At 39.6% G+C, this 19,651-nt stretch overlaps 1 non-coding gene across 1 annotated transcript; it reads right to left on the minus strand.

Moving 5' to 3' along the window:
• Positions 1 to 3,795: 3,795 nt before the first annotated feature.
• LOC140821529 (small nucleolar RNA R71) lies at positions 3,796 to 3,901 on the minus strand. The gene has a single exon (XR_012115780.1). It is a non-coding gene; the product is annotated as a small nucleolar RNA R71 (small nucleolar RNA).
• Positions 3,902 to 19,651: the final 15,750 nt, after the last annotated feature.

Raw genomic sequence — 19,651 nt, forward strand, 5'->3', positions numbered from 1 at the left:
TAGGTTGGTCTTTGGGAAAGCTTGCCATCTACCATTGGAACTGAAGCACAAAGCATTTTGGGCTGTCAAAAAGCTCAATTTTGATATGGGAGCATCGGGAGAGCAACGACTGTTGCAGTTGAATGAGATGGAAGAATTCAGGAATGATGCTTACAAAAATGCCAAGATATACAAGGAAAAGACCAAGAAATGGCACGAAAAGCAGATTCTTCGACGAGACTTCGAACCAGGACAACAGGTGTTACTATTCAATTCTTGACTGAGATTGTTTCCTGGTAAGTTAAAATCACGATGGTCTGGACCATTCACAGTCGAAACAGTGTACCCACACGGTGCAATTGAGTTGAAGTGCAATGATGGACGAACTTTCAAGGTGAACGGGCAAAAAGTTAAGCCATACTATGGAAATGAAGTAAGGCACCTTGACAACATTCCTTTGGGCAAATCAACTTGATATAGACTGATGGTAGTCAGGCTGATGACGTTAAACCAAGCGCTTATTGGGAGGCAACCCAAATTTTTGTTTTTCTATGGCATTTTCATTTCGGTGTTGATTTTATTTTTGTATCATGTTATTTTTTTTTTTGTAGTGTATTTTTGATATAATGTGTGCTTATATCTTCCCAAAATTTAATGAATCCCAATTGTTTTCTTTTCAGGACTGAAAATTTGAGACAAAAAAATATTTTTTGACGAACATACACCGCACCCGCGGTACCATGCATACCACACCCGCGGTCGATTCATATAGAAAATTGCAAGAGCTGCCGAACAACCACCGCACCCGCAGTGCTAACACATGCCGCACCCGCGCTGCGCATTCCGAAGAATTACCGCACCCGCGGTACGCCTAACATCGCACCCGCGGTCAATTAAAATGAAAAATGCGCTGCAGCCCCGAACTTATACCGCACCCGCGGTGCTTATATCACCGCACCCGCGGTCGCTCTTTTTAAAGACAAAATCGGACATTCAACACACACAACCGAAGAAAACTCTCAAGAACACCCATCTCCATTTCGAAATCCCTACACAAGAACACCATTTCCCCACTAAATTTTGTTATTCCTTCAACAAATTCACCACTACAACCTATATAGCTTCTCTCATTCCATCAAATATCACATTCCTTTCCACCAAATTCAACATCCAACCTAGGGTTAAAAAGGGGCTCGAAGATTTCTTCAAGAATTTGAACAAAACTTTGTTTTTGTTCTTTAAGAAACAATTCAACACACCCAAGGTGAGCAAATTCATTGCAAATTTGTTGATAAATTCGAAAATTGTTGGTGATAGTTGCTTTGGAAGAAAAATTCATTTGGTGAAGCACATTCTTAATTTTGGGGATATTGTGATTGATTGTTGTGTACATTGTTAAGTTGTGGATATTGTGAGTAGTAGTTTGGGGGAGTGCAAGAATCCTTGTATTTTGAGAAGTGGGTTGAAGTGAAGTTGTTGTTTGAACGGTGTTTGATACAATGCCTCCAAGAAGAAAACAATCTAAGGGTGCATCATCCTCATCAACTGTGAATTACGATGCAAGTCGGTTTTATGATGAGAAGGCGGAGGAGCAATATGGCATGATTTTGAATAGAAGCATTATAAAAGAAAGTGGATTTGATCTTAGTGCCCCTCTGATATGTGTCGTTTTTACGTATTTTATCGCATTAGTCTGTCTGTGTTTTGCATTGTGCATCGTTTATTTCAGTCACATTCTGTTCATTTTAGAGTAAATATTTGCATTTTATCACATCTCACTCGGGCGTGATGAATTTGCAGGAAAAAGGGCCGGAAGAACCTAAATCGGAGCCAAGTGTCAAGTCAAGACAAAAATTGCAGAGGAGTTGGCGCTCGGGCAGTGAAATTGTACCGCCCGAGCGCGAAAAGAGAAATGCCGAAGCGTTTGTACAGAAGGTTTGGCGCTCGGGCGGTGAAATTGTACCTCCCGAGTGCGAGATGAAAGCCCCAAAGGATTAAAGACAGAAAGGTCGGCGCTCGAGCGGTAGTTTTCTACCGCCCGAGCGCGAAGGCCGCTCTTCCCAGGGAGATTTACAGAAGGTGTGGCGCTCGAGCGGTATTTTTCTACCGCCCGAGCGCCACCTATTTTTGGCAAGATTTCATGCTCGATTTCTTACCTTAGTTTAGGAGGGTGGCTATTATGGAAGGAGTTTTTGGCCGACTTTTGGGGACATTCAGAGAGATTCAGACTGAATTTTGCAGCCGTCATCAAGTTTAGAGAGCACTTTTGCGCTTGGATTGAAGATTTGAAGATTCCGAGCACCGTTCTTCGCAGATTTCGTCTCGCCTAGTATTTCTAATCTAGTTTCTTTCGTTTTAAACATTGTTGCATTTATTTTTACTATGAATTCTAGTAGCTAACTTTATTATTTGTTGGGATTAAAGGGGATCCTACCCTGAATGCTGGTTTGAATTAATTTATATTTCGATTGTGCGTTATTCTTGATTTTACTACTGTTTTATCGTGTCATTAAAGAATAGCTAACTTTAACGACGTTTTCATATCAAGAGTGAGTTCGAGAGAATAACGAGTGATAGGATCGAGTAGTAGAATCCGCGGATCTACAATTTACATAGATATATGAAATTGGATACGTGCCGGTAGTCATAGTCCTAAGGGTCGAAAATTAGGGGATTTCATAAGTCGAAATGCGATTCACTCTTGATAAATAATTAAAGAGATTTAATTACTTCATTGAGTAGAATTAGTTTGGCATATCTCGAGAGAGTGTGTTCAATAGATTAGGAAATCCTGTCGGAAGCGTAGATCACGAACGAACGAATTAATTGATTAACGAGGGGTAGGTGAACCGAGATTCCCAACAAATCCATTTCTCATTGAATTTTACTCGACCATTTTAGACATTATATCTCATTACTTGATTTTGAATCTTTTTATTTGCATTTTTATTTGATTTTAGTAGGAATAAACCAATCAAATCACTTTTCGTTGCTAAATGTTCAATAACTGAAAATAATAATTGTAAAACACAGTCTTCAGTGGAACGATACTCGTACTCACGTACACTATATTATAACTTGACATCGTGCACTTGCGATTTATTTTGAGCATACAAAATCATATTTTTATTGGGGATTTTACTGTGCAAGTTTTGCTCGATCAATTTTTTGGCGCCGTTGCCGGGGACTGTTATTCTACGATTTTATTTTTAGTTATTTTCTTTAGCATTATTTTATTTCTCGTGAGATAACACTTCATATTTTATTACAGATATCTCTTCCAGTGCATGCCAAAATCACTTGACGTGGAGCTTGAGTTTGATCCTGAAATTGAAAGAACCTTCCGCAGGAGAAGACAACAACAGAGGCTTAAAGAACTTATGGAGAGACACGAGCCAGAACGTGAGGAGGAACAGCGTGAAGAGAGACATATTGAGATGCCACGCCGCATACCAATGTTAGAGTATGCCCAGCCTTCTTTGGATGGTGCACGGCCTAGCATTGTGAGGCCTATTGTGCGGGCAAATCACTTTGAAATCAAGCCAGCTATAATCCAGATGATTCAAAACACAGTCCAATTCGGAGGAACTGCAGTAGATGACCCAAACACGCACATCGCGGATTTTCTTGAGATTTGCGATACTTTTAAATTCAATGGAGTTTCTGATGATGCTGTTAGGTTACGTTTATTTCCTTTCTATTTACGTGATAAAGCTAAAGCATGGTTGAATTGTTTGCATGTAGGTTCAATCACCACTTGGGAGGACATGGCGAAAGCGTTTCTTATCAAATACTTTCCCCCATCAAAAACCATGAAGCTGCGGGCAGACATTACAACATTTGCTCAATTCGATCAGGAATCTCTATATGAGGCATGTGAGCGTTTCAAGGATCTACTACGAAGATGCCCACATCACGAGTTACCACTTGGGTTAGTCGTTCAAACATTTTATTATGGTTTGCTTACTCCTAACCGTACTATGATAGATGCGGCTGCTTGTGGAAACCTGTTGAGAAAGACCGCGGAGGAAGGATATGAATTATTACAGGAAATGGCTGCTAGCAGCTATCATCCTCAATCTGACAGGAACAACCAGCGGAGAAGTGCAGGAGTTCACCAGGTAACTGATTTTTCTGCTATTACTGCACAACTTGACGCTTTAAACAGGAAAATAGACGGCTTGAATGTGGGTGGCACGGCTTTGCGTCTTCAAGAGATATTCTGTGAAAAGTGTGGAGGAGAGCACTATGTGAAAGACTGTCAAGATGGAAATCCCTTCTATGTGCAAAATGAGGCACCGGTGAATCAAGTGGGAGTCCAAAACCGCCCAAGGAATGACCCTTATTCGAACACATACAATCCTGGGTGGAGGCAACATCCCAACTTCTCGTGGGGCGGTAAAAACAGTCAGAATAGACCGCAAGGAGGACAACAATATGGAAAACAACCGATGTATAGATCCGATCCTCCTAGAGAAGAAAAGTCCAACTTGGAACAAATGATGTCTAAGTTTATTTCATCCACTGAAACTCGACTCCAAAACCAAGATGCATCAATAAAGGGGCTCGAGAATCAAATTGGACAGTTGTCCAAGATGATAGCAAGTAGAGAGCAAGGCACCTTGCCAAGTAACACAGAGACGAATCCAAAAGAGCAAGTGAAGGCCATTGAGTTGAAAAGTGGGAAAGTTTTGGAATCAAGGGAAAAAGAGAAAACTCAAACGGTGGATGAGCAAACCGCGACATCTAAAGGTAAGTCTTCTAACTCCACAATAGCACCCACTGCACAACCAAAAATCGTTATACCTCCTCCTTTCCCTGCAGCACTTAAAAAAGCAAAACTAGATGCACAATTCGGTAAGTTTCTCGAAGTGTTTAAAAAGCTGCATATCAATATTCCCTTTACCGATGCTCTAATGCAAATGCCTAGTTATGCAAAATTTTTGAAGGATATATTAGCTAATAAGAGGAAGTTGGAGGATCATATGACAGTCAACCTAACCGAGAATTGCTCCGCTTTGGTGCAAAACAAAATTCCACCGAAACTGAAAGACCCAGGGAGTTTCTCTATTCCTTGCATGATTGGTGATGTTGTTTTTCATAAAGCATTGTGTGATCTCGGTGCCAGTATTAATCTTATGCCATTGTCTGTGTTTAGGAAGCTTGAGTTGGGAGAACCAAAGCCGACGATGATGTCTCTACAACTAGCTGACATGTCTGTCAAGTACCCCCGCGGAGTGATTGAGGATGTGCTAGTGAAAGTGGACAAATTCATTTTCCCTGCGGACTTCGTGGTGCTTGGCATGGAGGAAGATGCGGAAATGCCTCTGATTTTGGGTAGACCGTTCCTTGCAACTGGCAAGGCACTGATTGCTGTGCAAGAGGGGAAGTTGAAACTGAGAGTGGGCGAGGATGAGATTACTTTTGATGTTTTTCATGCACTTAAGCACACACTGCATTCTGATAGTTGTTTTAGAATTGATACTTTTGACTCTCTTGCGTCTCACTATGTGCAGGATGCTCTTAGGGACCCTTTGGAGGCCACTATAAATACTGAATTGGCAGAGGAGGAGTTGGATGAAGAAAGAGCTGAAATAGTGGCACACTTTAATACCAACCATCCATGGAGAAAGCCAATGAGGATGCGACTGGAGGATCTAGGAGAACGGAGAGATTTGACCCCTCAAAGGTCAAGCATCGAGGATCCACCAACACTTGAGCTGAAGCTGTTGCCTACACACCTCAAGTACGTATACTTATGTGAGAATAACACTTTACCTGTCATTATTTCTGCTGCTTTGACAGATGTGATGGAGGACAAAATGTTGGAGGTATTGAAAGCACACAAGGGTGCATTTGCGTGGTAGGTGGCAGATATCAAAGGGATTAATCCATCAGTCTGAATGCACAAGATCTTGATGGAAGAGAAGTACTCACCTCATGTGCAACCTCAGCGAAGACTGAATCCAAAGATGCAAGAGGTAGTAAAGGCGGAAACAATTAAGCTTCTCGATGCAGGTATTATCTATCCTATATCTGATAGTGCATGGGTAAGTCCTGTTCAGTGTGTGCCAAAAAAGGGTGGGATTACTGTGATTACAAATGAGAATAATGAATTAATACCCACTAAGACTGTTACGGGATGGCGTGTGTGCATTGATTATAGAAAATTAAATGATTCCACCCGTAAAGATCAGTTTCCCCTTCCCTTTATCGATCAAATGCTTGAAAGGTTAGCGGGTCATGAATTTTATTGCTTTTTGGATGGGTATTCAGGGTACAACCAAATTATGATTGCGCCGGAGGACCAAGAGAAGACCACTTTCACTTGTCCTTACGGCACTTTTGCTTTTAGACGAATGCCCTTTGGTTTGTGTAATGCGTCGGCCACTTTTCAGCGATGCATGAGTGCTATATTTCACGACATGATAGAAACGTTTCTTGAAATTTTTATGGATGACTTCTCGATATTTGGCTCTTCTTTTGATGATTGTTTGCAGAATTTGAAGGTGGTGTTGAAGAGATGCGAGGAGACGAATTTGGTACTTAATTGGGAAAATGGCCACTTCATGGTACAAGAGGGAATTGTCCTAGGGCACAAGATTTCGGGGCACGGAATAGAGGTGGACAAGGCGAAAGTTGAAGTTATCAAGAACTTACCACCTCCGGCGTCCATAAAGGGAGTTAGAAGTTTTCTAGGCCACGCTGGCTTCTACCGGCGTTTTATCAAATATTTTTCTAAAATTGCAAAACCTCTATCTTCTTTACTCATGAAAGATGCACCCTTTGATTTTAATTCGGATTGTTTGCAGGCATACGAGAAGTTGAAGGAGCGCTTGGTGACGGCCCCTGTCTTGGTGGCACCATATTGGGATCTACCTTTCGAGGTCATGTGCGATGCCAGTGATACTGCGTTTGGTGTTGTCCTCGGCCAAAGACTAAACAAAGTATTTCACACTATATACTATGCAAGTAGGACTCTAGATGAAGCACAATTAAATTATGCCACCAGTGAAAAAGAGTTACTTGCAGTAGTGTTTGCACTTGACAAGTTCCACTCATACCTTGTTTTGTCGAAAGTAACTATGTTCACTGATCACTCTGCCCTTAAATATTTACTTGCCAAGAAAGATGCAAAGCCACGCTTACTTCGGTGGATTTTATTATTGCAAGAATTTGATGTAGAAATAAAAGATAAGAAGGGTGTTGAGAATGTGGTTGCGGATCATTTGTCTAGATTGGAATTTATCAGTGATGAATGTGTGAATGATGCGATTAATGATTGGTTTCCAGATGAGCAGTTGTTTGAGGTAAAAAATTGTCCATGGTATGCAAATTTTCTTGTTACAGGCTCACCCCCCCCCCCCCCCCCCCAAATTTAACATTTCACCAAAGAAAGAAATTCTTTTCGGACGTGAAGTATTATTTTTGGGAGGAACCTTTCTTGTTCAGAATTTGTGCAGATGCCATGATTCGGAGATGTGTCGCAGAGGAAGAGTTTGGGCAAATCCTCAACCATTGCCATGACCGTGAGGTAGGTGGTCATTTCGGACCAACAAGGACGGCATCCAAGGTACTTGAATGTGGCTTTTATTGGCCAACCCTCTTTAAAGATGCTCGTTCTTATGTGCTACATTGTGATAAATGCCAGCGGTCAGGTAACATCTCTAACCGTCATGAAATGCCTTTAAATAATATCATTGAGTGTGAGGTTTTCGATGTATGGGGGATAGACTTTATGGGACCATATCCTAGTTCTTTCACGAAAAAATACATCTTGGTGGCGGTTGATTATGTGTCTAAGTGGGTAGAGGCGGAAGCATATGCCACTAATGATGCTCAAGGGGTCCTAAATTTTTAAAGAAAAACATTTTTAACCGATTTGGAACACCACGAGCAATCATTAGTGATGGTGGCACTCATTTTTGCAACAAACTCTTTGAAAAACTCTTGAGCAAATATGGTGTCACACATAAGATATCTACCCCTTATCATCCCCAGACGAGTGGTCAAGTGGAAGTGTCTAACCGAGAAATTAAGCGGATTTTGGAAAAAGTGGTAGGTGTCAATAGGAAGGATTGGTCGGTGAGATTAGATGATGCTCTTTGGGCATATAGGACTGCTTTCAAAACACCAATAGGCACGACACCGTACAGATTATTGTTAGGTAAAGCATGTCACTTACCTGTAGAGTTAGAGCATCGCGCATATTGGGCAACAAAAGGACTAAACTTTAACTTTACTGATGCAGGTGAACGACGGTTGCTTCAACTAGATCAGTTGGAGGAATTCCGAAATCTGGCATATGATCTCGCACTAACCTACAAGGAAAAGACGAAGAAGGCCCATGACAAGCGGATCGTTGAGAGAGAGTTCAAAGAAGGTGAAAGTGTCCTACTCTACAACTCCCGGCTGCGACTTTTTCCCGGAAAGTTGAAATCACGATGGTCTGGTCCATTTGTGATTTCGAAAGTATATCCATCGGGAGCTGTAGAATTGAAAGACGGGAAGGATGGGGCATTTACGGTCAACGCCCAGCGACTGAAGCACTACATGGGTGGCACGATTGAGCCGCAACTTGGAATCACCCGGTTCCAAGACACGCCGAACTGAGACAGACCGACAGTCAATCTCTCGACTATAAATTGAGAACTACTTTCCTTTTCTTTCTCTTGCATTTAATTCAATTTTCTTTTTCTTTTGTGTCAGCATATTTTGTTTTATTGTTGCGAAAAAAAAAAAAGTTAAGTGTAAATTTTCCCGAGAACTCGGCGCTCGGGCGGTAATTTATTACCGCTCGAGCGCGAAGCTAATGCAAAAGTCCAGAGAGCTTGGCGCTCGGGCGGTAATATTTTACCGCTCGAGCGCGAGCATTTGCCTCTAATAACTTTTCCCGAGGACTCGGAACTCGAGCGGTAATATTTTACCGCTCGAGCGCGAAGACTTTTAAAAGCGCAGATCCCCTTCCCCTTTCTTCATTCTGCACGAATCTTCCCCAATTCCCCTCTCAAAATCCGTAATCACCAAATTCCCCTCTCAAAAATCCCTCACTCCTCTCATTTTGTTCTTTCAATTTTGTGGTGCAGGCTTTCAATATCCACTCTAGTCTCCGGTTACAAGGCAACATCCTCGGTAGGAAGGAAGAACCCTCTCCGGTCACCTATCATCTCCATCTTAACATTCTATGGCTCCCAAGAAGCAAAAAGGTAACCCCGGTTTCTCCTCTTCATCCTCATTTGATAGGGCACGTTTTGTTAGTATGGAGGCTAGGGCTCGATACGAGCATGCCAAAATTCACCGCAACCCAATAGCCGAGAGGGGAGTCCGGCGACAGTTGGAGGATAGATACTTGGATATTATTGTTGGTTTGGAAAGAAGGGGATGGGACAAATTCGGTGAGCAACCTAAGGCGGCGTAGTCTCTGTGGTTCGCGAATTTTATGCCAACGCAGCGGAGGGGCGAAATGGTTTGGTGTTTGTTAGGGGTAAACATGTACCGTATGACTCGGTGACGATCAACGCACTGTTAGGGACAGCGGAGGTTGACGACTCCCATTTCCAGACATTGGTTGCCAACCCGAATTATGATACGATTCTCGCCACATTGTGCCATCTGGGCACAATATGGAAACCGTTGGGCGGCTCGCCGAGTTGTTTTGACGAGAAGTATTTGAAAGCCGAAGTTGCCCTTTGGTATTTATTTGTGGCTCGGAGAATGATGCCGGTCTCGCATAAGAGCGAGGTCCAGAAAGAGCGGGCGGTACTGCTTTATGCTTTGACCGAGGGATACACCATCAACGTGGGCACACTTATCAATTCACAAATCACACTGAGTACCCACAACAGTCATGTGGGCCTGTTCTTCCCCACCATTATCTTCGAGTTGTGCGCTAGAGCGGGAGTCGTATTTCGCGATGATGAGGAGTGGTTGCAGCCCATGAAGCCTATTTGTGTCGAAGACCTCCAGCGGAAACGAGCTAAGCGAATCAGTTAATTTCCCTCTCGGGAGGAGGACGCCGGTGGATCTAGCACTACCATCCCCCGCCGCCGCCCACCACAACCCCGCAGGCGAACTCAGAATGACAAGATGGATGAAAATCTCGCCTTCCAAGCGCATCAGAGTCAGTTCAACTCTTACGTCACAGACCATTTATCTCACATTGACTCCATGATGCGCTCTTTGCTTGTGCACGGGGGCGTTGACCCGTCGACCATTCCACCGACTCCGCTACCTCCTCCCCCATTCCAGTTCCAGTATGATTATTCTCAGCAGGGGGACGCTGCCGGAGTGCCACCACCCGAGCACGACGATGACGACGAGTCTTGATCAGGGGAGTTTACTGTCCCCCCTTTTTATTCTTTTTGCTTATTTTTTCATTGCATTTGCATTCATGAGTTTTTTTTGGTTTTTAGTGTTTGTTTCGTTTTGTGCACTGAGGGCATTGCACAACTCTAGTATGAGGGGGGGTAGATAGATTGTTTTGATTGTTTAGTTAATTGGTTTAGTTATTCATTGCATTTATTTTGTTTAGTGTCGTTTATGGTGAGAAGACATAGTTTATGCGCCAATGATGAGGTTAGATTGTTAGTATACAAAAGTATTGATTGGGTCATTTCATGAATGGTACTCTTGATTGTTAAAGCATGAATTTTGGCTCAAGTTTGAACTTTTTAAGCACATATGTGTGGGGACTAGAAGTTTGTAGGAATAATGGTGAAATTTGAAAGTTTTGTGTGGTTAACTTGAAAGGCACCATTTATGAGTTGATTTAGCATGTAAACCCGTGAAAATAAGTCGCTAATTGGGACCTCGAATGAGAAAATTTTTTTTGCCTTGAACTTTACATTTACCTCCTTTCCAATGCACTGAATTAAAATGTTATACTCCTAACCAGCTGTAATCCAAAGGATTATATTCTTAGCCTAGGGAGTACATGTGTGAAAATTGTGCATTTAAAAAAAAAAAAGAAAGAAAAAGAGAAGGAAGAAGGAGATGTAAGGTGAGGAGGAGCCGAAATAAAAGGAATGAAATTCTGTTCCTAGGCTAAAAGTTGGAGATGTAAGGAGACGAGGAAAGTCAGACGAAAAGTCTTGACGATTGCACAATGAAAATGATCGGTGTACTCCAAACTTTTAGCCACTTGAGCTTATTTTCCTTCTTTTCGACACCCTTATCTGCACTTAAAAGTTGAATAAAGTTCAATTAATGGCTAGTGATAAATGGACACGGGGATGCATGCTAGTGAGACTTGTATTGAAGTGTTAATTGAGTGACTCGCATGATTGGATAATTGATCAATTTGAAATACGAATGACTAAACCCATCATGACACACACACACGTTCAAATTAGTGTCAAGATTTATGTGTAGATGAGAATGAGTATTCATTTGTGATTTGACTTGATTATGATTTGTACGTGAGAAAGTTCAATAAGGCATGAGCATAAAATTTGTTAACTCACCATTGATATTTACTTGTGTTAGTTGTTTCTTGTTTGAGTAATTTTGTGGTTGTTGAGTTTGTTTAGTATCTCGTGCTTTAACCTATTTTACTCGAGGGCGAGCAAAAGGTTAGTATGAGGGGGTTGATATGTGTCGTTTTTACGTATTTTATCGCATTAGTCTGTGTGTGTTTTGCATTGTGCATCGTTTATTTCAGTCACATTCTGTTCATTTTAGAGTAAATATTTGCATTTTATCACATCTCATTCGGGCGTGATGAATTTGCAGGAAAAAGGGCCGGAAGAACCAAAATCGAAGCCAAGTGCCAAGTCAAGACAAAAAGGGCAGAGGAGTTGGCGCTCGGGCGGTGAAATTGTACCGCCCGAGCGCGAAAAGAGAAATGCCGAAGCGTTTGTACAGAAGGTTTGGCGCTCGGGCGGTGAAATTGTACCGCCCGAGCACGAGATGAAAGCCCCAAAGGATTAAAGACAGAAAGGTCGGCGCTCGAGCGGTAGTTTTCTACCGCCCGAGCGCGAAGGCCGCTCTTCCCAGGGAGATTTACAGAAGGTGTGCCGCTCGAGCGGTATTTTTCTACCGCCCGAGCGCCACCTATTTTTGGCAAGATTTCATGCTCGATTTCTTACCTTAGTTTAGGAGGGTGGCTATTATGGAAGGAGTTTTTGGCCGACTTTTGGGGACATTCAGAGAGATTCAGACTGAATTTTGCAGCCGTCATCAAGTTTAGAGAGCACTTTTGCGCTTGGATTGAAGATTTGAAGATTCCGAGCACCGTTCTTCGCAGATTTCGTCTCGCCTAGTATTTCTAATCTAGTTTCTTTCGTTTTAAACATTGTTGCATTTATTTTTACTATGAATTCTAGTAGCTAACTTTATTATTTGTTGGGATTAAAGGGGATCCTACCCCGAATGTTGGTTTGAATTAATTTATATTTCGGTTGTGCGTTATTCTTGATTTTACTACTGTTTTATCGTGTCATTAAAGAATAGCTAACTTTAATGACGTTTTCATATCACGAGTTAGTTCGAGAGAAAAACGAGTGATAGGATCGAGTGGTAGAATCCGCGGATCTACAATTTACATAGATATATGAAATTGGATACGTGCCGATAGTCATAGTCCTAAGGGTCGAAAATTAGGGGATTTCATAAGTCGAAATGCGATTCACTCTTGATAAATAATTAAAGAGATTTAATTACTTCATTGAGTAGAATTAGTTTGGCATAGCTCGAGAGAGTGTGTTCAATAGATTAGGAAATCCTGTCGGAAGCGTAGATCACGAACGAACGAATTAATTGATTAACGAGGGGTAGGTGAACTGAGATTCCCAACAAATCCATTTCTCATTGAATTTTACTCGACCATTTTAGACATTATATCTCATTACTTGATTTTGAATCTTTTTATTTGCATTTTTATTTGATTTTAGTAGGAATAAACCAATCAAATCACTTTTCGTTGCTAAATGTTCAATAACTGAAAATAATAATTGTAAAACACAGTCTTCAGTGGAACGATACTCGTACTCACGTACACTATATTATAACTTGACATCGTGCACTTGCGATTTATTTTGAGCATACAAAATCATATTTTTATTGGGGATTTTACTGTGCAAGTTTTGCTCGATCAGCCTCATACTGAAATTGGACAAATGCTTAGGGCTCGGCAGTGGGAAGAATTTGGCAGGCAGCCACAAGATGCTGTCATTTCATTGGTGAGAGTGTTCTATGCTAACCTCAAGGTTAGGTATGATCGGTTGACGGTGTTTGTGCGAGGAAAATGGGTAGCCTTTGATGCACATACAATTAACACGTTATATGGCATCCCTGCAATCATGCACGACGAATATGAAGAATACAGGAACGAGCAGGTTGATTATAACAGTATTGTTCAAACAATTTGCATACAGGGAGCCGAATGGAGAATGAGGGACGATGTGCACTTGAGCCTAGCAAAGTCTGATCTGAAGACTGTTGCGAAACATTGGTATTCATTCATTTCTGTTAGGATCAAGCCTACCGAACACACCACTACTGTCATCAAAGAGAGGGCCATCCTCACTTTTTGCATTATGACAGGGAAGACAATTGATCTAGGTCAATTGCTTCAGAATTCAATTCTCGACTATGCAAGAGGTAACTCTCCGAGTGGACTTCTCCACCCCTCTCTCATCACTGTTTTATGCCAACATGCGGGAGTTACTTGGGCTACGAATGAAGAGTTGTTGAAGCCAAAGAATGAAATTTTGGTTATTCAACCATTTGTGGGAGTCAGAAATGACCAAGCTGCAGCACGTAGAGCTGAAAGGGAATTCAATAGGAGAGCTGCAGAGACACGTGACCAAGCCCAGGCTCAAGAACCACCACCGCAACAAAGGCATAAGAGAGACAGATTGAATATGTTGGAAGAGGACATGCGAGTTCAACGCCAAGAGATGGATGCGTTTCGGTATAGAACCGATACATTCATGGGGTACATGATGGATTTCACATCGGTGTTGGCTCAGCAATTCCATCTGCTTCCACTTCTGGTCATCCATTTCCACCTCCTCCACAGTGGCCACCCGTTTACCACCCGTCGGAGTTCCAACCACCCCACGACGACGAAGATGAGGATGATGGCAATGACCACTGACGGTCGTTGCCCAGTGTATGTGTATTCTCCTATTTTTCATGCTTATTTACATCGAGGACGATGCACATGTTTAAGTTTGGGGGAGATTTAGTTTATTTTATTTGGTGTGTTTAAATTTTTTGTGTTTTATTTTATTTTATTTGGTGTGTTTATTTATTTAGGTTATTTTGTGTGTTTTTAGTCATGAAATTTTTTTATGAATAGGCCAATGATGAAAATATTTTGAAAATAAAGGTCATGCATTACATTCATGTTAATAGATCAATTTGAAAAATTTAGAGAATAATCATGAGAATTGGTAAGTTTGAGACTTATAATTTCTATAAAACTTTGTGATTTTCATTGGATATTGAAATAAATTTTTTGCAAACACATAAATGATTGAGGCAATCTTTGATTTTATTTGGGCTATTTATATTGTTCATAAACATTCATTTGAAGCCCTTTTGAGCCAATATGAACAAAGAATTGTGTTTTTGAAATTTCTTGGAAGCCAAGCACTTTTATTTTTGAATATATATGTATTTGGTTGATGCATTGAGTCATCATTTTCACGAGGATTAGATTCTACTCTGTGTTGGTGAATTGAGATTTTGTCTAGAACTATCCAAACATCACTCGAGGCGAAATACGGACAACTTATGATTTAGGAATGATTTAGGTGATTTTTGGATCGATTGAGCCTTTCAAGCTACCAAATAAAATTAATTTATCATTTGTCACCTCTTTGAGCTTATATGAATTCAAATGGCACACGTTAGTATGTGTAAAAGACCCCCATTCGATTGTTCTTTCAATTATCCCACATTTACTACCCCGTTGAATATCTTAAAAATTAAATTCCTACCTTCTCAAGGGAGTAAGAATTCAAAGGAAAAGAAATGCACATTCTCCTATAAAAAAAAATTGATGAATGATATTACATTGATAAAGTTGGAGAAAAATGGGAGAAAAAGAGATGAAAAGAAATGTAAAAAAAAAATGGAGATAAAAGAAATAGTGGGGTTTGCAAAAAGAAATGAAATTAAATTTACTCCCTTATTTGAACTCCTAATCTTTATTTGTAGCCATGAACCAAGGCCTAACATTACAACCATTTAAAATCCTATTAACCTAGTCATAGTTGTCCAATATATTAGTGGAGAGTGATTGGGAGGATCTAGCCTATGGACAATCGATAAACACTTTCATTGAGTAAGAATCTTGATCAATTTTACACACACCTCATTGCATCAAATATTTATTGCGTATCCCTTTCTTGAATGAATATTGCTTTGAACCCAATTTTTACCGAAAAAGACCTTGTGATGTGTGTTTGTAAAAATTTGAAATTAATTGAAAATGATTTGAAACATGGTTGAAGAGATTAGAAGTTAAGAGAATTAACCGATCACATGATTTTATCCGGATGAACAAGTGGTTGAATTGATGTGAATTGTGAATGCATGAAACATTTTAAATTTATCTTGAGGCCAAGTTCTATAAAATATTTCATGATTTGTTTGGTTGTTTTTGTTGTTTTGTTTTGCTCGGCACTAGCAAAATCTTAAGTTTGGGGGATTTTGATAAGTGCAATTTATTGTACTTTTATTACTTTGTTTTAACTTGGAATTTGTGATTCTTGAGTAGGTTTTATTTGATTTGTTGTTGTTTTTGTTATTGTAGTTTGGAAGCTTACAAATGAGAATTTGGAGTAGTATAGTGATGAATTAGAAGGTGCAAAGGATTTTTCTGCCGAAGCAACACCGCACCCGCGGTACCTCCTACCACCGCACCCGCGGTCTCACATGTTTGAAGAATGATTTTTTGTTGCGAAGCACGACCGCACACGCGGTCCTACTTACACCGCACCCGCGGTCATGCACAGACAGAGTCCGGAAATTCTGAAACTTTGGTGTGCTGCGCATGGGAGTTGCTGACTTTGATGTTTTGCGTATAAGATTTGTCTAGGACTATAAAAGGCCTCTATTATTCATCATCTAGGTCATAGAGGAGCAAAGGAAAAGAGTGGAGGCTACAAAGAAGAGATTGAAGATCTTGGGAAAGTTCTTGCACAATTTTGGACAAAAATTTCATTACACTCCAAAACTCTTGTTCTAAGTTCTTCTTTCTTTATTTTTACTTTTATTTGATATGTCTTGTTTAAGATTTATGTGTTGTTGTGTTATTTGTATTATTATGAACTAAATCTTAATTCTAGAGGAATGATGGAACAAAACTAGAAACCATGTGTTGGGATTTATGATTTATGCTATATAAGTTTTCTTATTGTTCATTTGTGTTTTTCCAATCTTAATGCTTTCAATTTATTGGCCATATCTTGAATGATTCTTATGTTTATAAATTATCACTTGGAAAAGGGAATTTATAAACAAGAAAGGGAAAAATACATCAATGGTATTTATATAGTTCGGGAGGACATCTATTGCTATTGAAGCCATAAAAAGAAGCTAGTGCTTATTGTGTTATTTAATTATAGATTGTTGATGGGGACGTTACAATCCTTTGTTAGATAATTAGTATATACTTAGCACTCGGGAGAGGGATCGAGTAGATAATTATAGAATTCTTGGCTAATGAATAAGAAGGACATTTATAATATAGCTACACAAAATAGCACATGGTGGATAGTTGCGTGAAATCGGACATCTAGATCTTTATTTCCATTGTTGTTCAACTTTGTTTGGTAATACAATTAAATTTATTTTCAATCTAGTTATTGAGGTGAACAAAGCTGTTAATTGAATATTCTAAATAAAATCGAGACAATTTTAATTACAAGCATTAATATAAATTTAGAAATACATTCCTCGTGGGATCGACACTTGTACTCAAAATTACATTTTACTATAACTTGACGTCGTGCGCTTGCGAGCAATCAAGAAAACACGCAACACTTATCGAGTGGAAACGTCCTAGTTTATGGTTGTACACCATTAGTCCTTATGACCCGGGACAACATTGAGACTCTATGTGCTAGAATTACACTTTGACTTGTTTACCGACTCTCATGGGGTCATCAGGTGGCAAAGTTGTGTGTTTTGTCGAAACATATAGGAGTCGATGCATTGTAGTCGGGGATTAACGGCTTACCTTTGGGTATGGATATCCTATGTGATCTCATGTGTATGTAGTTTTAAATCTCTGATCAGAGTATGGTGGTAATTAAGAAAGGGGTTTCTAAGATTACACCATCGATGCAACTACGACATGACACATAGTATAGATTCATTGACAACTCTCGATATACCAATGGTTGTCGAATCGGTCGGGATATATGAGTTTAAGGGACCGTACTGTACGCTAACTATAATTGAATGGTTCTTAAAGGCACTATCATTTGATACCTAGGGAATCATGTAAGCGATGCTGCTAGGTGTTTAACATTATTGGTTGGGTACTATCCGACTTGAGTTCTGACGTTCTTATTATCAAGTAGTTGATAATTAAGAACGGAGCAATTGGGGTATGCTCGTTTAAGGACATGTTTAGTCCGAATCACATGGAGATGTGAACCCACGGCTTGTTGTATCAATGAACCATTGAGGGCCTCACAAGTACTAGCTTTCTAGATCCCGTTGAGAAGTAAAATAGTTCAAGTGTTGAATTAATTAAATCACATTGGGTCTTATAAAGCCCAATTGAAATAATTATTTATACTAGTGGGCTTGAGTAAATTCAAGTAAAATTTAAATGGTCTCAAATGTGTTTGGGATATTTAAATAAAAGTTCATAGGCCTTGTAATTGTTACAAGCCCATTCAAATTGCAAGCTTGGGAAGTGAAGAGTTGGGGAATACTTTTTCATTAAAAATTGCTTAGCATGCAAAAAGTGACTAACTTTTTACAACACCAAGAAAATTTATTCTCCTCCCTTGCTTGAAGCACTTGGCCGAAATATTGCTTGCACATTCCCTTCAATTTTGTCTACTTCAATTGTTGAGGAAAACACTCTCTTCTCAAAAGAAAAATCCTTTTATTCTTCTAGTGCAAAATAAGAGGGGATCTACCTAGTTGGTGGTAGGCTTAATTTTGAACAAAGACTGTTCACAGGGAGGCTTGTAGATTGTCATCCTTGAAGAGCTTAGTTGTTTATCAACTAAGTTGGAGCCAAACATCAATCTCAAGAGATTGATTAGTATATTTTTCTTAACACCCTACGTATGACATATTGCGTTTTGTATTTGCTACACATCTTAGTAAAGGTGCTCGATTTTTCTTCTTGAAAATTAATTTTTGAACTTCCGTTGCGCATTCGAACACCTTAATCGATCCTCTTTCAAGTGGTATCATGAGCTAAGGATACTATTTTGTGTAGCATATACATAATATTATATTGATGGCAATTTCTAACCGCATGAGTTGAATTATTTCAACAAAAATAAAGGCCTAGAAAAGGGGTTTTTCGGGAAGCTCGGGCTGCCCGAACCCCTCTATTAATTTTTTTTTGTTGGTCGGAATCCGGCGACAGAGCTCCGGCGACGGCGATGACGACTAGGGTTTCCAAAAGTGTTTTGGATTATCAAAGTGTCATGGACCTTGACGTTGTTGGGCCATTAGATGGCTAACATATTTGTGAAATTTATATGGGCCAAAATGTTTTTGGCGAAAAATGATTTTTTGGGTCCTTAAGTTTAAATTTACAAAAGTTGCAAATATTTTCTTATGAAATAAATAATTGAAGTTGGACTTTAATTATTTATAGTAAATGGTGATTTACAAGAAATTCCGTTATAAATAAATTAATTAGAAAGTAGACAAATGTGTTTGTATACTTTGTTAATTTAATTTATAATCGTGGCAGTTAGTGATTGGTTCAAGATATATAATATTGGATCAATTAATTATCACAATAATTAATTGATGGTGTATGATATGTGCTATTATGCATGAAGGATGATCAAAATCCGAAGCCCAATTTGCTAGGTGTATGCTAGGATATTTTGTGTTGAATGATTGTAATAATTATAAAATTTCCAGTGGGCTTGGTTTATGACCCGTTCCCACCTCATGAGATGTATACCTTTTTGCCATGGATATTTATTTGTAAATATTAGTATAGTGGAAGATCAAGATTGGAAGATGGTGGCCTTGATGATTATGAAGATCGAAGACATGTAAATATTGGAAGCATATGTAATAGTTGCATTTGCATCCCATGCATTTCCCTAGGATTGGACATAGGCCCTGGAAGCATATGTAATAGTTGCATTTGCATCCCATGCATTTCCCTAGGATTGGACCTAGGCCCGTGTTTAGCTCACACATGCCATTAGTTTGGGGGCGATTGATCATCCTTGTTATGTTTATTGTTTATAATATATACATGATATGTTATAAATAATGAGTATGTGCGTTAATATTATGAAAATAACAAAGTTGTATGAATCCGGAAAACATACGATCAAACATGGCGAGTTTTTTTAAATAAAATTAATGATGAGACCTTTCAAAATTAAAAACCCTCATTTTCAATAAGATTCAAAATTAATATCAAGCCCGAAAAAGAGAATTATAAAATTGTTTATAATTTCCATGTCTTCCATCGAAATGAGTGCATGATGAATGCTACCCG

Source organism: Primulina eburnea, unplaced genomic scaffold (genome assembly GCF_022965805.1).
Source record: "Primulina eburnea isolate SZY01 unplaced genomic scaffold, ASM2296580v1 ctg618_ERROPOS4304869, whole genome shotgun sequence".
Lineage (NCBI taxonomy): Eukaryota > Viridiplantae > Streptophyta > Magnoliopsida > Lamiales > Gesneriaceae > Primulina > Primulina eburnea.